The sequence below is a fragment of the Chiloscyllium plagiosum genome, chromosome 10, assembly GCF_004010195.1.
Source record: "Chiloscyllium plagiosum isolate BGI_BamShark_2017 chromosome 10, ASM401019v2, whole genome shotgun sequence".
In the NCBI taxonomy this organism is placed as follows: Eukaryota; Metazoa; Chordata; class Chondrichthyes; order Orectolobiformes; family Hemiscylliidae; genus Chiloscyllium; species Chiloscyllium plagiosum.
The window spans coordinates 66,754,019-66,761,727 of NC_057719.1; positions in this window are offsets into that span (position 1 = coordinate 66,754,019).

The following is a 7,709-nucleotide window of genomic DNA, read 5'->3' on the forward strand; positions in this document are numbered from 1 at the left end:
TGTGCGCGCGCGCACACGTGCAAGGTTCTCCTCCTTGAAGAGGACTGTTCCTGGACTAGCTAAAAAAGAAATCAATGATGTCGTATTTTAAGGAAAGCTTCAGAGTTTTTCAGTGGGCAACTATGGCAAGGCCAAAATGTATCCATCCCTAGATGTCCTTGAAAAGGTTGTGGTGAGCTGTCTTGTTGAACCGTTACAGTCTATGTGCTGCACAGGTAGACCCACAATGCTTTTAGGGAGGGAATTCCAGGATTTTGACCCAGCCATACTGAAGGAATTGTGTCATATTTCCAAGTCAGGATAGTGTGCATCTTGCAAGTAATAATGTTCCTCCTTATCTATTACTCCTGTCTTCTAGATTGATGTGGTTGTGGGTTTGGAAGGTGCTGCTTAAATGTCTTTGATTAATTTCTGCAGTGCATCTTGTGGACAGTATGTCTTGCTGCTACTGAGCTTCAGTGGTGGAGGTAATGCATGTTTGTGAATGTAGTGCCAATCAAATGGGCTGTTTTATCCTGGATGGTGTCAAGCTTCTTCTGTGTTTTTGGAGCTACCCTCATGCAGGCAAGGAGGGGGGGAGTATTCCATTACACTCCTGACTTGTGAATTTAGATGGTTGTTGGGCTTTGGAAAGTCAGGAGTCACTGCAATATTCCTAGCCTCTGGCCTGCTGTTGTTCCATTAGGTGGTGTTCCATCAGGGGAAATAGATAGAGTAGACAGTCAGAGACTTTTTCCCCAGGTACAACAGAGTGTTACAAGGGGACATAAATTTAAGGTGAAAGGTGGAAGGTATAGGGGGGATGTCAGGGGTAGGTCCTCTACCCAGAGAGTGGTGGGGGCATGGAGTGCACTGCCTGTGGGAGTGGCAGAGTCAGAATCATTGGTGACCTTTAAGCGACAATTGGATAGGTACATGGATAGGTGCTTAAGCTAGGACAAATGTTCGGCACAACATCGTGGGCCGAAGGGCCTGTTCTGTGCTGTATTGTTCTATGTTCTATTAGGTGCAGTTGAGTTTCTAGTCAATGATAAAACCCAAAACATTGATAATGGGGGAATTCAGTGATGGTAACACCATTGAATGTCATGAGGCAGTGGTTAGATTGTCTCTTATTGGTGATGGTCATTGCCTGGTATTTGTGTGGTGAAAATGTTGCTTGCCACTTGTTAGCCCAAGGCTGGATATTGTCAAGATCTCATTCCATTTGAACATAGACTGCTTCATTGTTTGTGAATGGTGCTGAATATTGTGCAATCATCAGTGAACATTCCCACTTCTAACCTTATGTGGAAGGGAAGGTCATTGAAGAAGCAGCTGAAGATGGTTGAGCCTGAGGAACTCCTGCTGAGATGTTCTGGAGCTGAGATGACTGACCTCAAAACAATCACAACCATCTTCATATGTGCCAGGTATGACTCCAACCAACAGTGAGTTTTCTCCTGCTTCCTATTCATTACGGTTTTGCAGCTGCTTGGTGGTCCCACATATGCACTGACTTTCACATGCCGATGCCACTGTTGCCCAGACTTCAGAAACATACAAACTGCTCCTGGAATCCCTTTGTTTGGTTAGGGCTGAGATATTTATCTTCTTGTGATTCTTGTGGTTCTTGTGATCTGTCCAATAGTCATTTGTCCAATCCCTGCATGGATTGGATGATACAAACATTACTGAGTTCGTTGACCCAAGCAATGACAGAATCCAGGAGGTGCCAGTGTTTTGATCTGGATGTGTCCATGTATTTTATACTTGTCTTTCTGGCAGAGCGGGTGTATGCTCTAATGAGACTATGCTCAATATCCTTTGTTCGGATGAAGACATTGTTTGTCATGACTTTACCCAGCATGATTTTCCCACCCAAAGGTTCTGCTTCAGATGTCAGAATCATGGTCAACCCTAACATTGCAGGAGATCTTTTTTTTTCCCCTTACAGTGAAGATTTCATCAAGATCAGAATAGAACTTCTCCCTAGTATCCTGCATCAGAGTCAAGGATCAGGGCATAAAGTCTGGTGATTGTGGCATATTGGTTATGGCTGACCTGGGTGTGAGGTGTTATGAGCCTTGGATTTACACAATTGATGAGTTCTGGCAGTGTATGCAAGAGCCTATTCCAGTCAGTAAAACCAACTGAGGGCTGCAGTCGATCTTACCTTTCAGTTGTGCTTCCACAGGTTTTAGTAAGGGCAGTGACGTCAAGTTTGGAGTCTTGACAAGCATGATGTGGATTCAGTTCTTCTTTCGAGACATTCAGTATTGAGCTTATCTGTGAATGGTGTAACATTCCAAGTTGCACAATGTAGAATTTGGAAGCCAGCAGCTGATTTGGTTTAATGTTGCGCTGAAGCTTGGGGACCCATACCGTCTTGACGGGCTGGATGGTCAATCAGGTGCTGAACCAGGGAGCAGGGCCAACGTGTTGCTGCAGCACCCTCCCTCGATCTTGCAGCCAGTGAGATCGCCCTCGCTCTGCCCCTGAGGACAACTTGGGGCGCAGTTTGGCCGGGACCTCCGTACCATCTGAGCGCCATGTGTGGCCCGACCAACAGGAGCAAAGAGCACCGCACAAGGCATTACCCCAACGTACGACAGGGTGCAGATATGATTACACAGTTTCTTTGCCCTTCCAAAGCTGGAAGGAAAGAATAGCAAAACCATTTCGGTATTACTCGTCCTTAAATTTAAAATGTAGAAGTTTCTACAATTTTTACGTCGAATTTTTTACGTTCCCTACATAGTCCCGTGTAAGAGGAAATTAGGAAAGCAGCGGTGAACTGTCCGTTCCTCTCTCCAAGAACACAGGCTGCTGTTCCTCTGGATGGGCTGAGATCACTCTGCATGAAGCATTGAGCACCTCTATCACCCTCTGATTAAGGCAACCGTTGCTGTGGTAGATGTAAACGGGCATTCTAACACCAGAAGATGTTTATAGGGCGTGTGAACATGTTCGATGCAAATGGATATAACGAATCTAAGAAGAAGAAAAAAACTTACTCCCAAAATGTGAACTCCATTGTATCCCTCATCGCGCCGTTTGGTTAACCGCTGTACTTTGCAATAGCTAACTCACAGGAGACGAGACAAATTTGCAAATTAAGCAATGCATTTGATCTACTTTTGTGCACCATTTACAAGGGGAATAGCAGTTTATTTTATTACGTGCACTGGGAGAAATTCCAGATTGAGTTTGACGCATGTAATCTTGTTTGGGAACCCGTTTAATTAAAGAACTCCCCGCCACCAATATTTGCCGAGTCCAGTCGCTCTCCCTCCCAATTTTGTTCCAGTTTGCAGCTCCCACATCTCAGTGCTCCTTAAAACGTTAGCAGGCTCTACATTTAAAAACGTTCGGATGCCTTTTACGCCTATCGATACGAAATGGTTAGCAATAATCCTCAGTGTATTTGTCAAACGTGTTAATGTCACGGACAACTGCAACACAAATAATTCTATTTGAAAAATAACATCGTGAAGCCATTAGAAGTGATCAGAAAAAAAAAGAAATCGAAGCATGTGATTGTCCCGTTTGTAGATTTTTTTTAAAAAACAATCAAATGAGAGACGGTTCTGCTTTCCGCGGTGAGTGTTTGAGAACTAAATTTGTACCGTTCACTCTCAGAACGAACGGCCTGAAATATTAAACTCTGTTTCTCTTGCCGCACTGACGCCAGTTCTGCTGGCAATTACTGAATTGATTGCACATTTCAATCACCCACAGAATTTCACTTATTTTCAAACTCATTCGTGTAATATTGTAAGTAACGAGTTCTCTGACACACACACTAAGCTACAAATGTGTGATTCCATTAAAACGTGAACTGTGGCTTTTTGACTGACTGGATTCCAGCGTTCCTACCACCCCCACCCCCCCTTTTAACTGGGAAGGGATCTTTCCCCGTTGTCTCTTTCTGTTCGGCGGCACAGTTCCTCGGTCTTTGCCTTGATCAGTATCCGAGCTATCCGCGATGCCAATGAAACACCCGGGATGCACAGTGAGATGGCGACGCGAACAGCCGATGGAAACTGGCGCCAGTAAATCAGCCTTTATACCCAGAGGTTGCACAGCATCTATTGAGATTGATGTGCCAAACACAGCCTTCAGAATACTGGCCATTATGCCAATTCAAACAAGCAAGGTCCAATTTGATGTTAATGGGAATAAGTATTATCGAAATTAAATGCTGTGACATTTCACTCGTCCGGTACAATTTAGTTTCTCAGCCATGCGTCGAGAAAATCTACAATCTCATTTGTAACTCGAAAACATATCCTACGGGTGGAGGGGAGAAGCGCTATCACTCCTTCGTAATTTGAACTACAAGTTGTGTTAACTTAAAAATCGCACAACACCAAGTTACAGTCCAACAGGTTTATTTTTTTAAAACTTTTGTCCACCTCAGTCCCAACTCCGGCACCTCCACATGTATTAACTTGATATTTCTATTTAATGTGTTAAGAGAATAAGGCCAGTGTTGCTGATCCTGTTAGATCCCTACAGGATCTGGTGGAGGAGTCGTAAATCCGCTGTTCCAGACCTGGAGCATTCAACTTGGTAGTTTGTTTTGTGGAATACCCTGAATATGGGTTATCCCACCATCACAGACATTAAGATTATATTTCATTAATCTTTCAATCAATTTACAAGGCATTATTGCAGCTATCTTTAAACGTCTACCACATGTAAAGTAGTGGAGATTGATCAGGAAATGTAATCAAAGTCCTTCTTCAGAAATCTGAGGTGTATTTAGATTTTAAGATGGGATGCAATGTAACCATTTCCCGGTTGCAAATTCCAAAGCCCGTGTTAAACGTGCAAATGTGTATAAACAGGATAATATGAAATATTAGGATATCGTGCGAGACTTTGTGGTGTGCCACATTTATTTCACCATTTTAAAAAAAACAGGTTTCACAGGGTCTGCCATGACTTTATGGTAAAAATGAATAAACTGTTCCCTCAGATCTTTGTAAGTCTGTTCTTTGTAAGAACACAGGAACATGCTATTCAGCTTCTGCAACGGGGTCCATCGTTGAGTGGATCATGGCTGATTATCTACCGTAACACCATCTTCCCGTGCTATCCTCACGTCCCTTGATGTCATTGGTAACTTTGAAAAAAAATCTATGGATTCCTGACTTGAATCAATGATTGAGCTTCCATAGCCCTCTGCGGTAGAGAATTTCAAACATCCTCTATTCTCTGAGTGAAGAAATCCCTCCTTGTCTCAGTCTGATAAATAGCCTACCTCCATTCTGAACGTGTGCCCCTGGTTCTAGACATCCCCTACCCTCAACACACACACACACACAATGAAACACTTTTCCTGCATCTACCCGGCCCTGCCTTGAAAGAATGCTGTAAGTTTCAAGCGATTACTTCTCATTGTTCGAACCTATAGGGAATACTGTAGCGACCCTGTCGCAAAGGATGGTCCCACTATCCCTGGAGTTATTCTGATCAATCCATTTGATACCTTCTAAGCTTGTCAACTTGTATACGCCCTGACTTTCAGTGCTGTAGTGAAATTGGTAGCTTATACTGAAGTTTGCTATCCAGTGTCCATTGTCATTAACCTAATTAATGGCACACGTTGCTGGAGCAGGGCACGTCGCCCTTTTCGTTCAAAATTATCTCTCACCAACTAACTCATTTAAAAATGCTGAAAATTGATGCAAGTGCAAATTGGTATTCATAGAATGAGGGCACTGAGACTAAGGCAAATAAAAGATCGATATGTGCAACAAATCAAATGTAAGGCTATAACAGAAAAGGAAGAAGGAAATAGGATGAATTTGAATAAGCTTAGATATAGAAAGAAATAAGGTTAAGGAAAAGAGAGAATAGACAGGCAGAAATAAGACAAATATAAAAATATTTTTAAAACATTTCTAGGAAGAACTTATTACCTGCAGGAATTAGACTCTGAAATTGACTAGAGAGGTTAAGCAGCATTACAGGAACGGTAATTTAATCACTCTAATGATTGTTATTTCAGTAAATGTCAGACTTAACTTTCTGCAGCATGTTTAATTTGCACTTAACGTGAAGTACAGACATTTTTGAAACACCCCATTGGAATGTTGGTGTTGAGATCTTATTTGCATGAAATTTATGTCCAGTCTTCTACTTAAATGAGTGAGGATAGTGACGATGAGAAACGGTAAGGAAAGTATGTTTCCATTTGTGTATTGAACCCAGCCTCCAAGGAGACCTGGACTCAAAAGTGCGTGACAGTTGGTAGGCAGGTTGTAACTATCTCACAGACACTTTGCAAGCTTTTAATGACTTTTTTCAGCTAGCATACTATTATCTAGTTCCTTTGAGAAAGATATAAAAAAAAAGCTCTCCTTTGGAATTGGGCCTGTCCAATTTGTCCAACCCAGTCCTTTGAGTTGGGAACCTCCCCATCATTTGAGATTGTCTCATTGGTGGTCTTTAAGAATGACCATGATACTCTTGTCAAAAACCTGCACATGGAGGAGGGCTTCTGAGTCCGGGGCACGTCTGCTCCATCTGGTTTTCTTTTTAATCTCTCTTCTCTCACTTTATTTTTCTCAGAAGAGCTCAGTCGCAGCGACGTCGTTGGTTCCAGCAAGTGAGCCCAGCAGTGTGGACTTGTGACAGCAGCATCAGGGAGAGTTGCGTTCCTGACAGCTTCTGCATAGCTCGGGCGCTTCCTGGTGCCAACTCATGGCTGTGGCGGAGGCAATTTTGGGTTCCCAGCAGCGGCTGTGTCCAGCACAGGTTCATGGAGGCGGTGGCGGAGGTTAGTTTGGGCCCAGCAGCACCAGCAGCAGCTGCATTGGTGAGGTGAGCCTGAAGCAGACTCATGGCAGGAGCGGAGTCGAGGTTGGGCTGATGCATTGGGGTGCTGTCTGCTTTGGCGAGGTCCAGCAATGCCTCATAGCAACGGGGACGCCAGTTGAGGTGAGGTGGTGCCGAAGATGGGGCGACTTAACAAGAGGGACAGTAAAGTTGCACCCCAATATGCCAACATTTTTATGCACAGGTTCAAACAGGACTTCGTCTCTATGCAGGATCTCCAACCAACATTATACACCGGGTACTTTGACGACAATTTCTTCCTCTGGACCCATTGCGAGGAGTCACTGATAAAACTACACAGTGACATCAACAAGTTTCATCCTACCATCAAACTCACCATGGACTACTCTCGACTATCTGTCTCGCTCTTGGACACATGCATCTCCATGAAGGATGGACACCTCAGCACCACACTCTACTGCAAACCCACAGACAACCTCACAATACTTCACTTCTCCAGCTTCCACCCAAAACAGATGAAAACAGCCATCCCCTATGGACAAGCCCTATGTGTACACCGGATCTGCTCAGATGAGAAGGAACATGAGGGACACCTGGAAGTACTCAGGGATGCCCTCACAAGAACAGGGTACGATGCCCAACTCATCGACCGCCAGTTCCGACATGCCACAGCAAGGAATCGTAATGACCTCCTCAGGAGACAGACACGTGCTTCAACTGACAGGGTACCCTTCGTTGTTCAGTATTTCCCAGGAGTTGAAAAATTACGCCATGTTCTTCGTGACCTGCAACACATTATCAATGAGGATGAGCACCTCACCAAGACCTTCCCCACACCTCCACTACTTGCCTTTAAACAACCGCCAAACCTCAAACAGATCGTTGTTCGTAGCAAACTGCCCGGCTCTCAGCACAACTCC